General features: G+C 43.8%; 1 long non-coding RNA gene across 1 annotated transcript; it reads left to right on the top strand.

Moving 5' to 3' along the window:
* Positions 1 to 246: 246 nt before the first annotated feature.
* LOC131447953 (uncharacterized) lies at positions 247 to 18,843 on the top strand. Its single transcript, XR_009234105.1, has 5 exons — positions 247 to 354; positions 966 to 1,115; positions 1,828 to 1,889; positions 13,433 to 13,606; positions 15,917 to 18,843. It is a non-coding gene; the product is annotated as an uncharacterized LOC131447953 (long non-coding RNA).
* The last annotated feature ends 4,853 nt before the right edge of the window (positions 18,844 to 23,696 follow it).

Here is a 23,696-nt window from a genome sequence, read left to right as displayed (position 1 = left end):
ATTTCTCATAACTACATCACAGAAAGCCTACTGTGCTCCTGTTCATTCGGTCGGTATAAATACTGCTCCGTGTTGCTGTGTTTAAAACATTTACAGTGTATGTCTGTCCGACAAGTACAGTAACAAAACTCTCTCGACTGTCCAGCCGTGTGGAAGCGGATGGACGTGAAACGCAAGCAGTGTGGAGCTGTGCGTATCAGAGCGCAGCGCGTCCATTCTGCAACCACTTTTACCTGGCGACAAGAAATACTATTTTCTGATTGGCTGACACGTTGCTAATTCAAGACAGTTGTATGAATGAGCTACGTAGAGCAGTCTGCTGTCGCATGGTCGATTCACCGATTACTAATTTATGTGCGGTGACTTTTATCACTTATTACCGTGAGAAATGTCATGTGTGAGGGTGTGAAGTTATTTAAATGCGTGTGACTTGAGTTCTGGGTGCTTGTCAACATGCTGCGTTAGCACGCTAAATATAGCAGCAATGTCAGGCACGTAACAAACTTAAGAACCTTGTTGAAACCAGTCAAGATGGCATTAAAATGTCGCATTAATTCATAAAGATGTCTGTTGTGTACTTAATTAAAAAGTGTTTTTGGTAGTTGTTCATTTGGTAAACTACCTGTTTGATGAGAATAATTACCATCAGTGCTGGGCTGGCTAGCTAGGTTTAGCACATGTTTAGTGAGTAGCATGGCTAAGCTGTTAGCAGCTTCAGTTACGTTGTTTAACTATATGATAAATGTTAGTAATAATGTTAAGTGGGCTAATATCAAGGGGGGAAAATGTAATGTTTTTTTCTCTTTGTTATGATGTAGTCATGTTGCGATATACTGTGAGGTGTTTTTTGTTATGGCTTGTGATGAGTTCATGTAAAAGTAAAAGGGACACTGCAGAGAAGTGATTTTATTGAAGTATATCTACATGGCTGTTTATTTATATTTTTGTATGTTTTTTGTGTGAAGTTCACAGTTGGAACTTAGGTCCTCATCCACTCACTGTGGTCTGCTGTCATCCATCCACATCTCTATCCTCGTTGCCCGCCACACATGCAGCAAGTGACACCCCATCAACACTACAATCATTTATCTGGACTTCCAAAGCACAGGAGGGTGGTAGGACTTTTCTCTTTTTTCTTTCCCTGAGATCTCACTGGTTTTTATTGGAACATTGGTCGACCAGGTGTGAAGGGTTTTTGAGTCCACTGGTGTAATTTTCACATACAATAATTGCTGAACATTACATTGAGTGTATAATTTTGTTATCCACTTATCTAGTTTGTACATAATGTAAATAATTTGGTTGCTTCAATGCATTTATGGTAACCCAGACTCCAGAATACTGTGACTTTATGGGTATCTTTAGCTGAAAACTGAAAAAACTGCCATTATGTTGTTGTCTTGTCTATTTGGGGTGGATCTTTACAGATGTAAGAGTCAAGTGTTGAATTTAACCCCTATGTTCTATGTAGACATTTAACACCATCTAAAAGTGCAACAGAGGGGTTATACTCTCTCCACTGATGTACTGGAGCTGCATATTTTGCAACACTCTGGCACATTAAATTGCCTCAAATTAGAGAGTGCAGATGAAACACACATCCCTTATTTTGTTATATAATGGCAAATGCAGCTAAAAGAGGGGGATCTTTGATATATTCTAACTACAGCTGTAGAAAATTATGTGTACACAATCCATACAGATTCCACCATTAAGCATTAGAGTTTGAATATTAAATGACATGGTGTGATACAAGGCATTGTTAACTAAATAATTTGCCTCAGTGACCAAATTTGAGTGTGATTGTTCGTTATCACTTGATTGCAGTTGTACTATACATTGGAATTGCTTCATGACTGGTACAGGGAGAAGGGTGACTACAGTCAGCGGTAACTTGTTTTTCAATATTGTCTTCAAATGTTTTTATTCACAACGAAATTGTCTGCACATTGACATTTACACCAATAATGCCTTAGTGCACAGTTATCAATGTTTAACCACCTGTCCCTCTTGTGTAGTTTGTGCAGCAAATCCATCCTCATCTCCTTTCCTCCCCCTGTGCTTCTCTTTCCTCCCACAGTTTCCCCTCTATCATCTTCAGTCCTCTCAGCTTTCATCTTAGCAGCAAAGTCTGCCCATGTTTCTTTTTCCATCCCTCCTCCTCCTTGCTTTTAGTGTGCTGTGCTATATATGCTTTTTTTATTAATCAGTTTTGATTTTGTCTGATCATTTTTATAAGAGGAGCAGTGCATTCACTGGTTCATTTATCTCAGTATTCTTATTTTACTCCATTGAAATCCTCCATAATCTTTGTAATATGGCTGAAATTCTCACATTTGCATTTGTGTGTGTGCGTTCGTATGTGCGCGCTTGTGTGTGTGTGTGAACTACTTTAAGCTGGAGTTCATCAAGACAGCTTTTTTTGTCAGGACAAAGATGAAATTTCAAGATCACTTTCGCTCTGCAGATCTAATCATTTGAGTAGGTTTTCCCCCATCTATTACCATCTTTTTCATTCTATGTTCTTTCAGTTCCATTGTGAGATTGATGGTTTCTTTTTGGTTAGGATAAAAATAAACATAATTAAAAGCACGTTTTGTTTTTGTTTCCTTAAACAATGAATTCATTATGTTGCCAGATTTGGTAATTACTGTTACAACTTAATGTGATATGATATTATGACAATATGGCAAGGCAAACAGAAATAGCAATTATTGAAGTATCTCTAAACTCTATGTGTGTTTGAACAAGAATAGTCCACAAGGCTCATGTTTGAAAACATGAGCCTTGCCCCTTACCCTGGATTTCCACTGGACGCAGAACGGCCGCGGAACGGCCGCGGAACGGCAGCCGTTGCAAATCACTTCCATTCTAATCAATGTGAGCATTCCCACCGGCCGCGCTGCGGCGCGGATCAGCAGCGGCCCAGAAGCGGCTCGCCGCGCCGCAGCGCTATCGATAGGAATCAGTTCTATTTTTTCCGTTGCCGCTGCTGAACCTCGTAAATTTCAACGAAGCAGATCGCACAAGACAGGAAGTCCGACACAGTATCAAAGTAAAACACTTCCGCCCCCCTTTCAAAATAAAACACAATGCGCGGGTCACAACTTCACCTCAACGTTACGTCATAACCGGTGCTCCCAGGTCAACAGTCATTTGATCCGAGGGTCTCGGAGACAATGGACGACGAGAGACTGATTATGGAAGTGGAGAAATGAAAGAAGCTGTGTTGTTGTTGTTTCCTTTATACACACAGTCTATCGCGGGATCTCGCGTCCGTTCGAGATTATCGCGCGATCTTCCGTGAATACCGCTGGCTCCCAAGGCTCCGCGCCGCTGCCGTAACGCGCCCGGTGGGGATTGACGTTTGGGAGAGGACGAAGCAGAACCGCGCCGCGGCCGTTCCGCGGCCGTTCCGCGTCCAGTGGAAATCCAGGGTTAGGCTCCAGCTTCTTCTACTTGTTGCATTTCAAGAGGAACGTTTTGTGGTTAGCTGTTAGGATTATGATGCAGTTAATCATGCTCAATGGGAGAATCTCAAACCCAAGAAAACATATGTATCCATCAGTGAGTGAAATGCAGCACCGGTTCCACAGATGTGAGCATATCATGGCCAGGCAGCTCAGTGTTGTCAATGACTCGTGTGGATGTTGTCTGTTTTCAATCAGCAGCCTCAAGTTTTAGTAGTCTAATTGAAAGTGATGTTGTCACATTGTATCAGGGAATCAGAATGATACTGTGGTTAATAAGGCACTTTGAGGGAGATGTGTGGTAGCCACCATTTATGCTTTCTGAATCTGTGAATCCCCCCCCCCCCCAAGCAAAGTCAAGTCTGTCCTACTACTTCTAAGCCTACTTCTCTGTCAACGCATGGCAAGACAAATATCTCTCACTGTGTTCACAATTACCACTCAAACAAGCACAATTATGTGGATGAGACATACTGAAGCTCCAGAAAACTAAATGGACGCAGACAGGGATAGATACACATTGTCCGTACAGGAGCAAAACAACCTGAGACAAATCTGTTTCTGCTTCTATGTGGAACAAAGACTATGTTTGTGAAAAAAAACATGTTGTCCATGCATGTTGCAAAAACTTTTTTTTTTGGTCTAGAGAGCCAGGGTAATTTTCTTATTGCAATCATAGGCAAACAACACAAACACAAAGAGTTTCAAAACACAAGCAACATCTTAACATTAAAACCAACAAAATACTTACCTGAATGTAGCTTTATTTTAAGAGCCTCTTAGCTGTTAGTTGTTTGTGGAAATTATGGCTTTTTTTCATCTCAGTTAAATCCATTGTTACCCAACAAAAAAAAAAACCATGAGGGATGCATTTGGGTGACATTTCATAGACCCAGCAACAAAGGTTAATCTGTGTATGATCATAAAAGGGGCAAAACACCCATCCTTATAAGGATTCAGGCATGGAGCCAGCAGAGGGCCATTGCGTAAAAGCTGTAGGTTTTGAGAATCACTGCAGTCAGATTTATGATGCAATTTAGATGTAATAAATTCCCAAATTTTTACAGTGCAGAAACCTCTGAGCAGAGCAGGAATTTCTGTGTTTGCTTACTGCCCCGCACAGTGCCATGTATGGGGGTTTTGCCACGCTGCTTTCCTTTCAGCATCTCCCAAACCGGCTGGTGAGACAGTCTGCACAGAGTGGACATTAGCTGGGACACTTGTAACTAAGATGGATTTGTTGTCGGAGCTGTTACGGTGGCTACTGTATTGGCAGTTTAGGCTTTAATCCAGCAATTGTAAGTTCAGGCTTAAACCTTTACTCCTGTGGCATTTTGTGGTTTGATGGAAATGGAAATGTGCCATTAGTCATAGCAGTGAAAGCTAGTCCAAGGTGCTTGGATGGCGCTTCAGGGTGAAACCTCCCCCAACACGCGCGCACACACACGCACACACCACCCTCCTTCCCCACCACCTGGCCCTGTTCTCTCTCAGAGACTGGCAATATGGTAATGAGGGGAATGAATAGTGAGTCTCTGGGAATAGTTTCCACTTCCCTGTGTGTGTTTGTCTGTGTGTGTGTGTCCAGCTGCTCTTTTGGCCACCGCGGCCATTACTGAGCAGTACCGAGCAGCAGAGCATGACACTCACCAGCTGGATGTGCACACACCTCCACTGAGAGACCAGGCCTGTGCCAATGAGACAAGAAGAAATGATGTGTGTGTGTGTGTGGGAATGAGGGGGAGTGGGGGGGGGGAGAGACAATGAGGAACAGAGGTGCCACAGCCAAGGAGACAGAGAAGAGGAGAGATCCATCCTCAAGGTAAAATGAAACAGATTTAACACTGGGCGAATGACAGTGACAAAGTCACTAGCATCTGTCCCTTACACACACATACCAAGCACATAATTGCGCTCACAAATATATTATCCTGACCTCCGTGTCAGATTGAGTGTATGAATCTGTGTGTGTGTGTGTGTGTGTGTGTGTGTGCTCGCGTGTGTGTAGACGGCCAGCATCTGAAATCTCTGCCATGTGTCATATTGTCATGGTGACCATCAGAAGAATCATAAATACACGTCACATTTGCTGCATTGGGGAATGTCTGGCTGTGTGTGTATATACTGTGGTGTGTGTGACCATGTGGGCTGTATCTCCTCAACATGTCCAGGTGCTATCTGACCCTGAAAGGCATTTCCTCTCACCCTTAATCCCCCCCCCCTCCTTTGCATCTCACTCACTGCTACTCACAGGCACCTTTGCCAGCAATGAAAACAAATATTATGCATGGAAGTATGGAGGGAGAATGGAGGGTGGTGTTGCAAAAAGATTATTCATATGCCAGAAGATAAATGTATTTCCTCTACTTCCCTTATTCCCTGCCCTCAGTAACAGCCCTTGTCCTTCTCATTTCTTATTCCTCGGTCCAGCCACATTATTCGCTCTCCCTCTCCCGCTTGCCGCTGTCTGGCCGGCTGACACAAAACGATAGAGCATTCTGTCATGGTGTTTGGAACACACCGAACATCACTTGTCAGCCGAGGGTTGACAATGGCTGGCATGGAGTGGACAGAACATGGGCTAAAGAGACATTCTACTTTAGACTACCTCCGTCTTTGTTTAAATCCCATTACAGGCAGACTGGAGTCTTCTTTTCTTGGCTCTGATTCGATGAGCGTCTCACTCTGTGTTTCAAATGTTTTGCCCCCCTGCGAGAGGCCATGGATGCTAATTCACTAAAGTCACAGCTATTAAGAAGCATCACATGCATCTACCTTTTTCTCTGGCACTAAAAACCTCCAACGGCCTCTTTGGAATAGCCACTTCAATCGATTAATGCTGCAGACAAACAAGGCAGTCACAGGCAAGTTATTTTTCTTTTCAAGGGAATACATTATCAATACAATTCAAATACCAACACAGCTTAAAGTGATCTTAAATTATTTTATTTTTTTCAGTTTTACACAGCCTTCAGATATCTGGGAAATACAAAAGGCAGTGGTGGTATGATAGGTTTTGTGCGATGCTTTCTGTGTCTGTAGCAGGTACCACTTGCTCTCTGACATGTCTTGACACTGTGAAATTTTGCACAGTGGACATGTTCGACAAATTCCAAGCACGTTCAACTTTGCAGGAAAAACTAAAACACGGTTAAAAAGTTCAGACTGCGACTGACCTCAGTGCCTACATAAGTAGGTTATTTAAGTGATCTCCTGGCTCAAAGCCAAACCTATAGATGAAATGCAAAATAATAAAAGACACATGTCAAGTTGAGGCTTTTTCCAATTCCACGTACACTACTGAGGGCTGCTCAATAAAACATTAATTTTCATCTCATGATACCCATGTGCTCGGTTTAATATTGCTGCTGCAGAGAGTTGCTTTGTCAGACTGTCATGGTAGAAAATCACACGTTTTTTCCCCCCCCAGTAACATTAAGGATATTTGCGGTCGGGCATTGGGGAGGAGAAAAAACATCGGGACTCACTGATTATACATCTGCCTGTTATTTCTGTACTTGTTTCTTTCTTTTTTTTTTTCTCACACCGACTCCAAGGTTTCGATAAGTCACGGCGGTGGCTGCTGCTCGTGTCACCTGTGTCAGTCAGGAGTGGCCTATTTAGGGCAGCTAATTCATCATGGCCTGAGAGCTTACATAAGGTACATATAATTACCCCCCAACACAAACAAGACCCTCTCAGTCCTCGTGATTTATGGCCGTGTCAGGGGAGAGGAGACATGGAGGCAACAAAGAGATAGACACGAGGAGGCGGAGGATGAGAGAAGAAAGGGGGGGGGGGGCTATAGAGGTGAAGTAGAGCAGTGTAGGTGGAAATGAAGAGGAGGATCTTCAAAAAGGACAGGTGAAAGCACGACGGGTGCAGAGATTTATGAGACTTGGAGTCGTGATGCGGCTCAGCAACTCGTCACGTTAGACCATATTAACATATAGCTCCGTGTGTCAAAGTCAAGCATGCCTTCTCAATACCTTTTTTGTTTTTCCTTTTTATGCCTCTCAACCTATTTACAAATAATCCTCAAGGCTCCACACGGCTCATACCAGTCATATCCACTTTGACTCTTGAAGAGGTGGCTTTGCAGCTGCTGGCGGGAAGACAGCTTCACCCAATTGTTTTCCCAGATCCCTAACTCCCTCCCTTCCTCCCCGCACCCCCTCACTTGTGGTGCTTATTTTAAAATGCATCACTGGCCTGTTTCCACCGTGGCAGTTGTATTGTACGGCTGAAGGCCGATGAGATGGCTATACAAGTAAAAAATAGAAAAAAATATGAAGAAAACGGGAGGGGGAGGGAAAGAAAATGAGGGAGATGAAGGAGATGAGAGCAACAATGAAAGATTTATGACAAGCATTGAGAGCAGGCGGCGGTTTTATCAGCCTATTATCAACCAAATCGTCCCCACTGAGATGTAGCACATATCTACTCTCTCTCTGTTCCATATCCCGACTCACTCTCCCTTCCAGATCAGTGCTCACCCCTGCTGCCACCACTGCACGTTATCCGACTTTCCCGACCCTTATCGTTCACTCTTTTACCTCTCCTTTAGTATTAAGTCGCCTTTCACCTTTTTCACCCCCCCCTCCTCGTCGCTCTGTCAGCTTTGTGTCCGGTATTCAGTCAACCCTCGTTTCTCTCTTTCTCAACAGCTCATTCTTGTCTCTCTCTCTCTGCCTTATTGCTTTCTCTGCCTCCCTTGTCTCCCTTGTCCCCTCTGTCCCTCCCTCCCTTCCTTAACCGCTGGAGTATTTTCTGTCTACTTTGCTTACGCCACCTGTTTTCCCCGCACAGCCTGCCGGCATATCTGTCTGCTCTGTGTAACCTATGAAGGCTCTTAATCAATGGCAGTTCATCCTGCCTCCCTCTCCTTCTCTGGTTCGCCACGTTGTCCTCCTTCTCCTCTGCTCCAGCCCCGAGTCTTTCTTAGCTCCACGCTCAAGGGGGTTAAAAAAAAAAAGGCTCTAAAAGGTGAGCAGGTTAATGTTCTGGCAGTTTGAGATACGCTTCTGACATTTCAATCTGGCGTCTGTTTTTATCGCAGCTGATCTACGAAGTACTAGGTTGCATGAAGAGGTAATGGAGGAGTGGAGAGAAGGAGGAGAAAAACGAGTAAGAAGGAGGGAGCCCATGGGATGGTGCAGCGACCCAGAGATTCTGGACTGTGTAGGTGCAGCAGGGACTGAGGACCTGCAATTGCAGAGCATTTACTAACTGGAAGCATATGGCCATATCGCCCCCAAGTGGCAAGCAGCAGAACTCCCAGAGCAGGGACAAACTGCGGCAGTGCAACAGACAAAATAACTGCATGTAGTCTTAACATCCTGGAGATGTAGAAGTAGAAAAAACTATTAAAAAAAAACATGTAATATCCAGCTATTAGAGCAGCAGGACACCACAGAACGCTATGTATTCTCCTCACCATCGTTTATGACCTTTGAAAGGGATGGAGTCAATGCTGGATACAGAGAAAGAGAGAGAGAGAGAGAGAGAGAGATGATTATGAAAAGAATGAAAAATAGCTAGAGAGGCAGAGCAAAAGGCCAGGTGAGGACAAACACACAGAGCAGTGGCAGCAGTGGGGGAAAGCATTTACACTGGGGAAGGAACACACTGACATCGGCTTTTAGGAAAGTAAAGCAGCTAGAGAGTCCAATGAAGATGCAGAATCAGAACTCCGGAGGTTTGATGAGGTGAAAAGGGACGAATGAGAGGGAAACTGGACAAAGAGCGGACCAGAATCAGAGTTCGATGTGAGCGCTAGAGACAGAGAGGATGGAACATACGAGTGAGAGAGCAGATATGACAGAATAAGGGAGTGAATGAGAAGAAACGGGGCTATGGACGAGCTGCAGGGGGGTTGCAGGGTGGAGGGATGAACCCATGATGTGGGGAGGGTGCTCGGATGGTGGGATTGCTACACTGCAGCCGGTACTTTCTCCTGAGTTTTATTTGATATGAATTCAATAAGCAGCAGCTGATCTCCGTGCCCTGGGTGTAATTACCCGCAGAACAGCGGGGGCATTGTGAGCCTGCCACCGCCTAATCGCTCCCCTGCTCGCTTCCAGGTCAGCTCTGATCTTGTCTGAGAATGTCAATTATCGTCTTAAACGCCATGCGAAGAGCAGGGGAAGGAGAGGCGCGGGGTTGGTTTTGAGAATGATGAAAAACGAGTTCGGGGAGGAAATATTTGCCCAGCACTACAGTTTAAGAAAAAGAGCAGGAAAGAGTGCGATAAGGCTACAGGGTAGAATATTAATGCGTCACTCTTCATTGTTCCATAGGAGATAAAAGGCAGGAGGGTGGAACATGCAGTATGTGTGCCACTTCACTTAATGGCCCATCGTCTTGGACCCACTGTTGTATGAATGGTACGGCAGAGGTGAGGTGAGGTGAGGCTTCGGTGGAAGGGACAACCCTCTGAGGGGAATTAATGCTGGGAGATTTTCCACTGAGGGCATTCACACCCAATGCTGCCATTCAGTCTCTTCAAGTTTGATGAAAACGGCAGAATAGAGAGTTAGATAGTAAAATCGACGCCACTGTTGTGCATGTGTGCAGGAATATATGAAGCTACCACTAGCAGTCACGAAATCACGTCATTACGGACAACAACAAATCACATACCCAAGTCACTGACACAATCTTCATCATAAGCTTGCAATTAAATATCACATACAGTATAATTTGATAAAATCGTCAACATTATCCCAGCAGTCTAGATCTTCAACTATGACGATTTTCACCCTCTGACATGATTGAATGAGACAACACATGTGCACATAACATGCACCCTTAGAATATTAGTTACGACTTCCCGGACGATTTCCACAGAGAAGAGAAAAGCAGAGTGTTGCCCCTATATGTATGTCCATTGGAGTGTTACTTAGCATGTTCTCCCCATGTGTGTGTGGGTTTTTTCCGGGTTCTCCGGTTGCCTCCCACAGTCCAAAAACATGCAGGTGTGGGGATAAGGCAAAAGTGGACACTCTAAATTGAGAGTGAAAAGTTGTTTGTCTCTATGTGTCCCTGTGATGGACTGGCGACCTGTCCAGGGTGTACCCCGCCTTTCACCCTATGTCAGCTGGGATTGGAACCAGTGCCCCATGAGCCTGCTTCTTATCAACTACTTGCTGCTACCTTGCTTCTCTAATAATTGCCCCCTAACTTGTTTGAATTGAATCTAAATTGAATCTTTGGAGTCAAGTTGGATTTTACTGAATCCCACTATGCTTATACGATCCTGACTGTCCACATTGTGTTCGGGGGTCCTGCAGCAATTTCTTTTGCTTTATTTTTTTACCATCATTCCCACTTCTCTGTTTTGACAGGCGAGCACAGCTATAACATACTCCATTCATCTTCTTCTCAATTTCTTTTCACGCGTGTTTACTGTCTCCCAGCAGATGATGCATTGAGACATATTGTATGTGGACAGTCTTCAACTGTCCTTGTGTATGCCTGAGTCCACCCCACCATCTATCACCACCTCTCCCCCTGTGATGATTTAATGGCGAGTCATGTAAATTTCATAACTTTGCCCTTGATTCGTTTCGTTACGTGTTTGTCGAGGTTCTCGTAGAGAGAGAGTGAGAGAGAGAGAGCGGCGTTCTCACACATTCAATCTCTCAAGGTTTACTACTCTTTGTCCTTTGACAAAGCACCTCCACTCTGCAGGGCCCGTCAGCGCTGACGTTACCCTCAGACTTGTTTTGCTTGCGCTAATTGCACCCCTTGAGTTTATGAATACATGATGTTCATTGAGATAATTCTTCTTCATGTTTGCACTGACAATACATGCATCTGCTGAACAGTGTTTATGTGGCCAGCTGCCAGACAAGTATTTCATAATGAAAACACGCGATCGATTACCACCGTCTAATGATGTTACTTCGTTAGAATGGAGAGAAACAGATCTTTGCACAGCATATACTGCCGTAACAATAAATAGCAGCCGTGCGTATGCATTGTAAAGTAGATTAGGCGTGATCCTGCTGTAATGTATGTCTGCATCCATCTATCAGCGCTATCCATCAATCAGGTCATATAAAGACTCATTTATTCACCTTGTTTTTATGCCCCCCCCTCCCCTTTTTCTCCTTTGGTGGGAGTGGTCTGCCCTTGATCTGCTCTCAGAACAAACAGCCTGGTAAACATCATGAAACATTTAGAGGAGGCAGAGCATCCCTTTCTCTAATTCACACTGGCAACACAGCGCTGCAAAAAAAAAAAAGCAGCTGCTCTCAGAGCTCACTCCAGCAGAGGGGTTAGAGTTAAAGTGTGTTTGTGTTGCGACGTGCGTGCCTTCTTGTGTTTCTGGGAACTGGGACGTGTTGCACAGATACTGTGCATGTAGGTGCGAGTATTCCGTGATGTGCATGTGTGCCTATATGAGGAAATTGCCCTTTCATGTCTAGGACTGCAAGTCATGGGGGTCTCATCACACAGCACTGTGGAAGAAAATGGCATATTTGGGTAGATTAACACATTTGGCAAGTGCTTTGTAGGAGGAGAGGGAGAACAAATGATCGGATTAGAATCACAACTCACTCAGCTGGAAGTCTGAATCAATGCTTTTCACAAAACAAAACCCTTTTCACTGATTCCTTCTAACCCTGGCGCAGGGGACTGTGCTGTGTTCAACATTTGTAGTTATTTGTAAAGCTGGATTGCCTTGTTGGCTGGGTAAACAGGGCAAAGCTGTCTTGAATTCTCACCTGCATGTAAGCGTTAAGCCCATAGAAATGTATGCTTTGTCATAGGGTGATGTCCCCATAGAGCCCCTTCTTCTTCCTTCGTTGCGTGCTGTGTATCATTTCAAATATGTTGTTGGTGGTCACACGCAAAAGAATGTCCTGTTGTTTTATTTTAAAATCAATAATTAACCCGGTTGGAACACAGGCTTTTCTCCCCGTGTGTGCGTGAGTTTCCTCCGAGTTCTCCGGTTTCCTCCCACAGTTCAAAAACATACAGATTTAGGGATTAGGCAAATTGGACACTACGTTGACCGTAGGTGTGAGTTTGAGAGTGGATGGTGGTTTATTTATTTGGCCCTGTTCGCCCTATGTCAGCTGTGATTGGCACCAGCGACCCTCATGTGGAGGATAAAGCGGTAGAAGATGGATGGATGGGTGGAATTGGTTTTCTAAAGTTTTTTTTTTTTTTTTTTTGCCGCTTTCAAATCTTTTCACTGTTAAATATCTATTCAAATCGATGAATAATGAATTCACGTGTTCAGCCTCTTACTCCCCTTAATAAAATGTAGCAAGCAGAACAGCTTATTCAGTAATGTCATGCATAATTAGCTGCGCTGCCTAGACCACCTTCATGCTGTAATCTTTCAAGGCCTGACCTGCATTTCATTTCACTCCTGTTTTCCCCCCTCGTATCTTTTGCTCATCTTCCTGACTGTATAGCTTGTTTGGATTTTGTGTTGTTGTGTTTTTTTGTGTGTTGCAAGCATAAACCAAGAAAATCCCTTCAAGTGTCTGGCTCAGAGGACACACACACACACACAAACGCACAAACACAGACTTCAGTTGAAAACAACAAACAAGAGTGAGTGGATGAGCACTTGTAATGATAATAGGCCCCCTGTATAGTTCAGACTCCTGTGAGGTGTGGTGAATTGTTTACTCAGTACATTTATGAAAGTGTACATACGGGGGATATTCATGTATTCTCAAGGCTGGAAAACGTTCAAAAATAATAGAAAATGCTTCAAGTATTAAAAGCCACCCTTCGTTCTGAGCCATTGCAGCAGTGGTGTGCGGGCTTCAGTATAAGCCACAGCAAGGCAGCTACTTACACTACAATCAATGCTATGAAGCCCTGTTAGGACGGAATCGATCAGCTTATGACTTGATGTGGAAGAGTCTCTTTTTCTCTGTATTTCTCTCTCTCTTTCTCTTTCTCTATTTGCACCCTCCCTGTTCTGTGTCTCACAGTATCGTTGATCTCGGGCACTAATAGTGGGCATATCTTCTCTGCAATGGGGTGAAGAGGTCAGCACTAAACCCTCTGAGACTCATCATGACGGGGGACAATGCGAGGGAAGACGGTCGCTGGAGAATAACAGCTCTTTAATGTCAGAGGGTCCTAAGCTGAATGGATCTGCCTGAGTGAGTCACACTGACACTGAGAAGGCTTCAAGCATCACCCGCTGACCTCACTGCTGCAGAGGGCCAGTTCTGCAACTGGCTTCTCCGCAGTGGGGTCTGGCTTAATCTAAACTAATTGCAAAAAGCACTGATGCATATGAAGGAGGCACAGAGGGTGTGAGAGAGTACACACACAGGCAGATGCTAAAATAAACCATCTCCTGCTGCTACCACTTGTCTACAAGTTCCTCAAAGACGGATTCTGCGGTGTTTCAGTACAGGAAAATCATGTAGATTTGGACCAACTGAAAATGTCACCTTATGAAGTAGAGTCAATTCAAATCAGATTTTATTTATATATCACCAAAATCCCCTTGCACATGAAGTCAAGGCACTTTAAGGTAGACACCTTACATTATTATGGAAGGAAGAGATGGGACACCCAACGGTTCACACATCTTGGTGTCAGTGGAGAGAAAAAGAAAAAAAAACTCACCTTCAACAACACTAAATCCTTGGCAGAACCAGACTCCCAATGTGCAGCCATGTGCTTCAACTGGTGCAAGTGAAAGGAAAAAATAACTGTATAACAAGAAAAATGATTAAGTGAAAGCCTGTCTCTCTTTCTGCAAAAGAGATAAAAGGCAGAGAGCAAGAAAAACGGAGGCATATCATTTCATCCAAAAGGACGGTTTTAAGTCTAACTTTAAATACAGAGAGCGTGTCCACCTCAAGAACCAACACTGGGAGCTGTTTCCGCAGAGGATAAACATGGTAACTGAAGGCCATGCCTCCCATTCTAGTCTTATAGACTATGGGAACCACAAGTAAGCCTGCATTCAGGGAGCGAAGTGATCTACGAGGATGGCGTGGTCTGGACCAACGTTTAAGACTGACAGACTGATTGACAGGCTGATAGTGTTGTGTCACAGCAGGGCTGAACATGCTGCTGAGTACACAGCAGCATTGCAAATGAGCAAATCCCATTAGCTTCCAGTGGAGATGGTGACAAATTATTACCTCCAAGGTTTAAGAGATGAGGGGGAAACCAAAACTTTAAAGATGCAGCGAGCGCCTTTTAGTTCCAGATTTGGTTCCTGAGGTCATGTTAAGTCATAAGGATTGCTTGGTTGAGAGGGCCCATGAGATTTCCTGACAAGTGCTACATATACAATCTGTTGAGAGACATTAAAAACAGAATTCTAAGGTGATGAATCAGCCGTGCCATGTCTCCCTAGGAGCACAAGTGCACTCTTCCCAGATTGAAAATCAGGAAAAAAACACATCACAAGATCAGAGAGTGGCGGTAGTTCAGCAGATGTTCACATGAATGGAGAATTTAGTTGTCACATAAAGCAGATATTTTGGAGGTAAAGTGGGTGATCATGTGATTTTACTCACAACAAATCTAATAACCTTATAAAGTCGAGGCGGAAGTAGCAAGATGCCTAGCGTTACGGCGTAGCACCCCCTGCCCCGCAGGCTTCGCTTGTCAGTCGTAGTGCACATTTATTTGACAATCTGTCAGTTACACAGAAAATAAGAATCGCAAAAGTTATTATTTACTTGTAAAAATGAAAGGGAAGTCAAAGCAAATTTAGCTCGCTCGTCTGTCCGACCTACTTTCAAATCCAATCTGTTATGCCTTGACAGTCACAGCAGTCATACAGAAATGAAAAGACATGGCAACGTGACGTATGTTTTTCTCTGACAACAATAAACAAATGTCAGGCGACGGGGGCTTACTTTGACGCAATTTAGCCCCTTCTGCACCACTTCTTCTACAACTTATTTTCCCTGTCATTGCAGGTATTAATGCAGAAGGTACAGAAAAGTGGCATGTCACTGTGACAGCACCGGTTGTGTTGTAAACTCTCGAGAACGGACGGTCTCGGAACACCCCTGCCCCTAATAACCCCATCACGTTTCCATTTCTAACACTACGCTGGAGAAATTAGGTGAACTGACACCAGTCTAATAGCCGACCTATTGATAACATGCGATCAAGCTTCAAAAACAAACCTGCTCTAATGATCTCTCAAAAATGTTGAATGTTATATTGTGTGTTGCAGCCAATTAGCCATGTCTGTGGCGTATTGCTGTTGATATAACGAGCCTGCGAGGGACAGCGCGAGGCCACCGCCTGAGCCCCTATGTTAATGAGCCAAAGACTTCATTAAACCTGCCACCATCAGCTGTCAGAAGTATCCTGAACTTGCTTTTACCTTGCAGACCTCTTGATTAGCCTTAAAGTCTCGATTTACTGTAGAGATCTACTGCACTGACTGTACATATTTAACTCTTTTTTTTTTTTTTTTTTTTTAATTCAAGAAACTAGTGGATGACTGCGAAACCCCTCTGGGGTTAAAGGAGCATGGAGAGCAGACAGATGCACGGCAGCGGTGACAGCAGCTGAGAGACACAATGCTGAGATTGCTCATATTGATTTGATTATTAACATCCAGTGTGTTTGAATGTGCACGAGTGGATGTGTGCAAGCATGCGCCGCGTGACGCATGCCGGTATCGACGCCATCAGACGCTCGCTGTGGTATGTGCCGCACATGAGCTCTCCATGAGCAGCTGTAATTAGCTGCAGAGCCACTGGAGGACATGCTGATGCATCCATTTCCTTTTCTTTTTTTTATAGTGTCTTGTAAAAGTCATCTTCATGCTAATGAAGCTTCGCCTCTGCTGGGTGCGTGGTGGAGTGTGCTTTTGCATGTGAAGGTGTAAAGCGGGTGCATATTTGGGATGGGCCCGCACACTCTTACCTCTGGGATGAACTATGTGAGGTGATAAACAGAAGGGGAAAAAAATCTCAGGCGATGCTAAATGCTAATATGTATTCCAGGTGTGTCGCTCTGATCTCTTAAAGTGCAATTTTGCATTTGAAAGCAGATTGCATGTCTGCACAACCCCTGAGCAATTAGAAGGCAAGTGTCAACAGCCAACCTTGGCCAAGTTTTAATACTCTTTTGGCCGTCGCCAGCCCTTGAACTAACAACATCACTTCTTGAGTTCTCTGAGAGAGCTGAGTGAATGTATGGCTTGGCTCCCACATACAGCCTCATAGTGATGCCTACCATCAAAAAGTTATTACTCCGTAGCTCCTTCGTTTATGAGAGTGAAACTGAATGAAATGAGAGCAATACGTATTCATTATTATTCATAACTATTCACCTGGTCCACAGAATGAACCAGAAATAACTAAATCCGGTGTAGACCTTTATCTGATTTCAACCTCTACTTAAAACAACATTAACAGAGCATGTACGTACGTTGTTTAACATGTGTGATTTATTTCGCCGTGGAGAGTGGAGCAGATAAGCCGAAGAAAGTGTTGCATTTTTTTTTTATGTCCTAAACACATTTGGCATGCAGGTTGTGAGCATCATGTTTGGAAAAATCTGGCAGGGAGAACAACCCCTCCTCCAAAGTCCTGGAAGCAGTGGGCCCTCATAAACTTCTGAGTAACGTGGCCGGGTGATCACATGACTACACGAGCGTCCTGGCCTCCGAGTATGGAGGACTCACTCTTTCCAAACTCCAGTGGAAAACTACAGCTGCTACTGTATTCCCTTCATCGCTCTCCACAACTTTTTGGTCTCTCCTTTCTTGTGTGTGTATGTGTGTGTGTCTTTGTGTCTCTCCCCCCCTTCTCTTTCTCATTAGCCTGTGTCAGCATAATTCCACAGACCCATACCCCTTCCCTGCCTCCCGAACCTTTATTCTGGATGGAAAGACTGAGAGGAAGGAAAGAGGGGAAAATAAAGTGCTGTTGTTGGAATATGTGTCACTTGGCCAAATAAGCTCCACATGGTTGTCATCATGACGCAGGATGTGGCAGACGTACTCCCTATTCATCTTCCTCGAGCCTCCTTCCCCATCTCCCTCAGTGACCGTCCTTCGCTCTTCTCTTTATGGTTTCCATTCCTTCTTTTTATTGTGCTCTATTTTGTGCTTCCTCCCTAATGTCACAAGCGGCAAATTAGACTTTAGTAACGTATCACGATGGCCTGCTCCAGTCTTAAATCGGAAGTGCATGGCGACGTTGTAAGTTCAGTTGTTGCAGCGTTGGGAGCGTTTCAGCTCACTGCCTGGTAGTTTTAGTTTATTCCGTGGCTTATTGCAGCAATAATGCAGACCGGGGAAACTGAGGAGCTCGACACACACACCCACACACACATACATACTGTTTTATTCATGCTAAGCTAAAGCCTTGGTTATATTATCGGTCAGCGAGAGACAGTGTTGGGTATTAAGCAATTTAGTGGCACACAACAGCGTGCTGAAGCTTTTAATGACAATCTAAACAGGAGTCCCTCGCACTAATTCACTGGCGCGTGTTCGGTTAGGTTGTATTTTGCGTGACTACCCATTTACAAGCATTTGTGGCTACGTCTTCCCTTATTGATTGACTGATTTATTTCGGCACTCATGCTTGAAATAGTATCCCCTCCTTCATCTGCACTGAAGTTGTGGGGAGTCACTTGGTGCACTGGCTCCATCTTCTCCTCGGTGTGTTTTTGTGCGCGCGCGTATGTGTATCAGACATTTACAATGTATGTGAATGGGTTCACTGATTCAACTCAAAGGTGAAAAAGAAAGACAAAGTACACCTCTCTCTCTCATATTATACTCTTTTTTTTCTGTCTTCCCATGCATCTCATCTACTCCCCTTCTTTTACTGCTCCTGTGCCATCCCTCATCCTCTTAGGGGAGCACGGGAGCATGCAGTGGAAATAACTGAACCAATAAAGACACTGCCAGGATCCATCCACTCTCTGCTCCTCACATAGTTACTGAGGGAAGGAAGGAGTAATGAGAGATCCTGAAGAGGGCAAGAGTGGAGGGATACAAGGGAGAAGTCCACCGTTAATGTGTCTACGGCCATGGATGAGGGAGGTAACGGTGGTAGGGTGCAGAAGGTGCGGACTAGAATGAAGATGGCGAGTCGAATGGTGGATGCACATAAATTTACACAGCCGTATGGACCCCAGCTTGCTTGTATGCCTCATTCTCATTCGGTACATGTGACAGACAGTGGCCAGTCATGGTGTGTACTCTGGAGGGTTGTCCAACACGTGCAAAAACTTGAAACTCCCCCGGAACACACTGCCTGTGCTGTGACATGTCTTTTAGCAGCAGAAAGCTCAGCTGTAAAGCCACATCTCCAATAAGTTCCTTCTGCTCATTTTTAATTAAAGACGCCGAAGGAAGCTTAAATGTAGAAGATCGGCTCAATATGGAGCACGTGCAGTTAAAAAAAAAAAGGGGGGGGGGGGGGGGGGAAGAGGAGAGTTCTAGTTGAACAGAAGGTGAGGCAAAACTTGTGACTGCTGACGGAATAACGCTGGTTAGAGCGAGGCCTCGCATCTCGTAAATCACGGAGCGTTTTCAGACCACCATATGATGCTGCTTGACTAGCTCATTGATCCTCCTTTTCAGAGATGCTCCCCTGCTGAGAGCTGGAACACAGCCAAACCCACCCACCGTGCACAATATGTGTGATTGTAATTGATCGCACCATCGCATGCACACACATATGCACGCGGTATTTATACACACACACACCAAATCTGTAAAATCAGGTCAGGTTTTGAACCCTCATGTGTCTTCTGTCAATCTGTACACCAACCACACAGGCAGGGATCTGAGATGTGGTCAATTTCATTGCAAACCCTTATTTCCTTAAGGCTCTGCATTTCATATTCTATGCTCCATTTTAGTCTGGCTTTTTGTATTCTTTCTCTTTCTCTCTTTCTGTACCCTTCTGTACTGTTTGCTGATTGGGTTTTGATTAACTTGTGTGTTTTTAATGTTTCCAATTATTTTGTTTTTAAGTAAAACACATTGAACCTAGCCACGGGAAGGCCACATCCAGTGTTGTCCTGCTGCTGGTACCAAGCCCAGATAGATGGGAGGATTTTGTCTGGAAGGGCATCCGGTGTAAAATCTTTGCCAAATCAAATATGGGGACAAATACTTTCACTGTGGCAACCCCTAAAAGGAAGAAGCTGAAAGCAGCAGAAGACATTGAGTTGCCCCATGTGAAATGTGCTATACAAATAAAGCTGTCTCACGTTGCCTTTATCACGATATCACACGGGTTGCTCCTTCATCGCAATCATTTATTTTCATTGTTTTTTTGTTTCCCACCTTTTTTTTATGATGAAGCATTTATGATCACGTCTCTTGGGTTTGTCATCGCAATTTAGTCCCACAAGGCGTGGATAGGAATAGCTCACACTCGTATGAACTGGAGCATTTACATCAATTCTCACTGGGACTGTCGTCAACATGTTACTGCGTGGCCTGATTTCCTTGTTTGTGCACAGGAGCTATGAAGTACTGGAGGAGAAGACAAATCTGTTACCCACGTGTAGCTCCGGGGAGGCCTCTGAAACTGTATCCTTTTATGTGTACAAGAGACACCCTCAAAATAATTGCATCTTTCTTGTCGGCCCTATCTCTCTTCCCTACACTCGCATGCAGACACTTGGAGCACCTTTGAAGAAAAAGGTCGAGCGATTATCAGGTGCAATTATATACATTGGTTAAGTTTTGAACGGATCACTTCAAAGCAGAACACTCCGCCGGAGAGATTTATCTCTGCATCTTAATCGATGATATCTAATGAAGCTGATAGAGGGAAGTGTTTGAAAAGCAGCGAAAGATGTGAGATAGTTTGAGGTTATATGAAAACAAAAGGGCCAATAACCATTTTGATAGGTTTCTCTTGAAAATGGGACCTGCGTCTCAAGGTAAGAGGAAGGGGTTTGCAACAACAAAACAATTAAATCTGACAAGGATAAATAGCAATTCCGGGTCATGCACTCTCTGTATGTATGCACTTAAAGGAATACTTCCCCGATTAGCATTTAGCTTTGTATGACTAGAATAGGGGTAGTATTTTTGAAAAATTGTCGAGAAATACTGTATTTCCTTCTTCTTTCCTGTGTTACATGTAGGGTGGCCATTTCCACAACACCAAAAAGGAGGACACTTTGCGGCATTTAGTGAGGAAAGAATAATCGCACCATACAACTCTAGTGTACTCCCCACGACAATACAATTGTGTACATGATAACGATGATACAGTGATTCTGAGATACTCTGTTTCACAAGACAATTTATCTATGGTATATCATGATGTATGTGTAACAAAAGAGGAAAAAATATTCCTGAGAAACGTATTTGTTCACAGTATTTGTATTTATTCAATACATCTGTCTTGCAAAGTGCAGTGCCACAAAGCAGAACATTTATGGCCTTAAATGTGCAAATTAAATTTACATAAACTAAATAAATAAAAAAAAATTATGTAAACAACAAAAGACAGTAAGAAGAAAAACGTGTGCTCTTTTGACCATTCGGCATTAAATGAGATCCGTCTTTTCGGCATGTTAACATTCAGTTAATGAGATGAGCAACAGAGCGAGCACATGGAAACAGGCTTGTTTACATTTTCAACCAATGAGAAATCAGAGAATTGAGTGACACCGCTTTTAGCCAATCATTTTTAACCAATCTTTTTTTTTTTACGGAAAGTCTTACACCATTTGACGATATGCAGCGTTGCGTTCAGGTGCAACTCCAAAAAGGAGGACAAATGAGCGTCTGGGTTGAGGTTGCGCCGGACGCGGGACAAGGCATTTAAATTCCGGACTGTCCGGCCTAAATCCGGACGTATGGCCCCCCTAGTTACATGCCCACTATTGACACTTGGTCCTGTTAGCGTAACTGTTAGCAAAGATGGCGGACACTGTTTACATTCTGGGAATGAGGTCCCGTCCCCCTACGAGTGTTTCTAAAAAGTGCAGAATTAGCATAGCTGTTTCAAGCCTCGGACCAAGTGTCACTGGTGAGCATGTAACAAAGAAAAGAATGGCTATATTTCTCGACTCAGGGGAAACTGAGGTTGGGAAGCACAATTTTTTCAAAAATACTACCCCTATTCTAGTAATTCAAAGCTAAATGCAAATTGGTGAAGTATTCCTTTACATTACATGTCATTTAGCAGACGCTTTTATCCAAAGCGACTTACAATAAGTGCATTTAAACATTTAAACAACCTTTAAAGTATCTCTCCCTGCAAAACTGTTTCTTGTGTGTGACAGACGTTTCAGCAAGAGCCACAAAGGCATCATGATGTGAAAATTCTCCACACAGAAAGGCCTGGACCGGGATGCGAACTGGCAACCTTCTTGCTGTGAGGTAACACAGAGGGAACAGTGCTAGCCACTGTCTAATTTTATGACGAAATCTCCCACAGCATCGTGTGGGTTTAGCTTTCTCGTTTTTGACTGATGAATTAGTACAAAATTTAGTTCATAGACACATTCATAGTCGCACAGGTCTGTCCGGGTTTTTGTGATTCAAGGGGCTCGGGACAGACGGACTTGATTCCAGAGTGTAGTTATTTAACAACCTGGGGATAAAACGCAATAATCACCCATTTAGATTCGTATACACGTGATGGAGTGGAAATGACACATGCTTAAATTGTCTGTCTGGATTTGTGAACATGGAGAGGAAAAAAAAAGGGGATGCGCTTGACACTAATAGAAAAATTCAAACCACATAAATTAGAGTTTTAAAAACCGATGCTCTGCTTAATTCAGTTGTATTAAAATTCCACCTCCATTCCATTAAATTCAAATTGTACATCCTTTATTCTTCCATTGTAAAGAGCTACGTGCTCGTATTAAACACACATACGTGCTTCCATGCGCACACAGGTTTTCCGCAGCTATCTTTTAAGAACTCTCACTTACTTACATAACCCTTATCCCTAACCTGAACCATAACCGGTGAATGCCTAACCCTAACCTTAACCTTAAGAGTTGACATGTTACCTTCAACCGTAACAAAGACCTCAAAAATGAACACCTGGCCCCTTATGACCAAGCTTTGATCTGGACTACTGGTTCTGCTAATGTCAGTGTTTATGCTCGAAAATGTCCTAAAGAGGTAACAAAATACACACAAACAAACCTAAATAGCCCCGTTTCCTGTCGGCTGTTGGTTCACAGAGTTCCCCAAAGGTTGCAAAGGTTGACAGCTGCAAAAGTCACTAATGCAGCATGAACCCCTCCGTCTTGCTCCTTTTCTATCGAGTCAAAGACGCGCCAGGCTGTTGTGACAGCTGTGCACTTATTAAAAGTTATTTATACTTCTTCCTTTCCACAAGGTAGCAGTTTAAGCTAAAGAGAAATTGAAAGATAACAGCTCGGTAGAGAGGCTGACCTTTTGACAGAAGGACCCAAACCAAATATCTCCAAGATGTGAGCACTCCTCGGCCCATATCAAACAGCAGCAGCAGCAGCAGCGATGTTTGCATAAATCAAACCAACGGGATGTTTATTCGCCTCCTGAACTATTTACTTACTGACAATAAAGGTGGGATTTATGCAGCTATTAAGACAAATGTTTCTGAATGGTCAGGGGCTGAAACCGGGCCCACTTTATGGATTGGAAGCAATAAAATCCAGTGATAAAACAATATGGAAAGCTGTGGACCTGCACTTCAATCACAAGGTAAGTATGATAAGTAAGTTCATTCATTTTAATGGAGTAAATTCTTCTCAATAACACAGCGGGGGGGGGGCATATGCCCTCGCTTCTGCATGCAGAGTCCTCATCCTTCAGTAAACTGTGGATTTAATAGTGAAAGGTGAAGGAGGAAGAAGTGGAGGGAGGAGGAGAGGAGGGTGAAGGTAAAGGCCTGGATGGTTTTTGGTGGAGAGATTATACAGACTTGCCCCAGGCACATTTTTCCCCCCAACACTGAGGACTCTACGTTTTCACTGAGGGATCTCCCACAGAGGGACAGAGGAAGAGAAGGGAAGAGGAAAAAGGGTGTGTGGCTGTTTAAAAGAGAAAGAAACACAGACAGACAGCTAAAGACAGAGAGAAAAAAAAAGTTATGAGAAATAGAGAGACAAAGCCAGAGAACGCGAAGAGGTGAAGGGGGGGACATTTGGGAGTTGGATTGTGCAGCAGAGAGAGTGAGAGAGACTGACAGAGAGAGAGAGAGGGAAGGGGAGGGGAAAAGTTGGACACGGACAATCTTCAACAAACTTTTTTTCCCTTCTTTTCTTTCTCAG

This window comes from Solea solea, chromosome 20, assembly GCF_958295425.1.
Source record: "Solea solea chromosome 20, fSolSol10.1, whole genome shotgun sequence".
NCBI lineage: Eukaryota > Metazoa > Chordata > Actinopteri > Pleuronectiformes > Soleidae > Solea > Solea solea.
The sequence above is the reverse complement of the archived record's forward strand: the minus strand, read 5'-3'. Positions and strand labels throughout refer to the sequence as shown.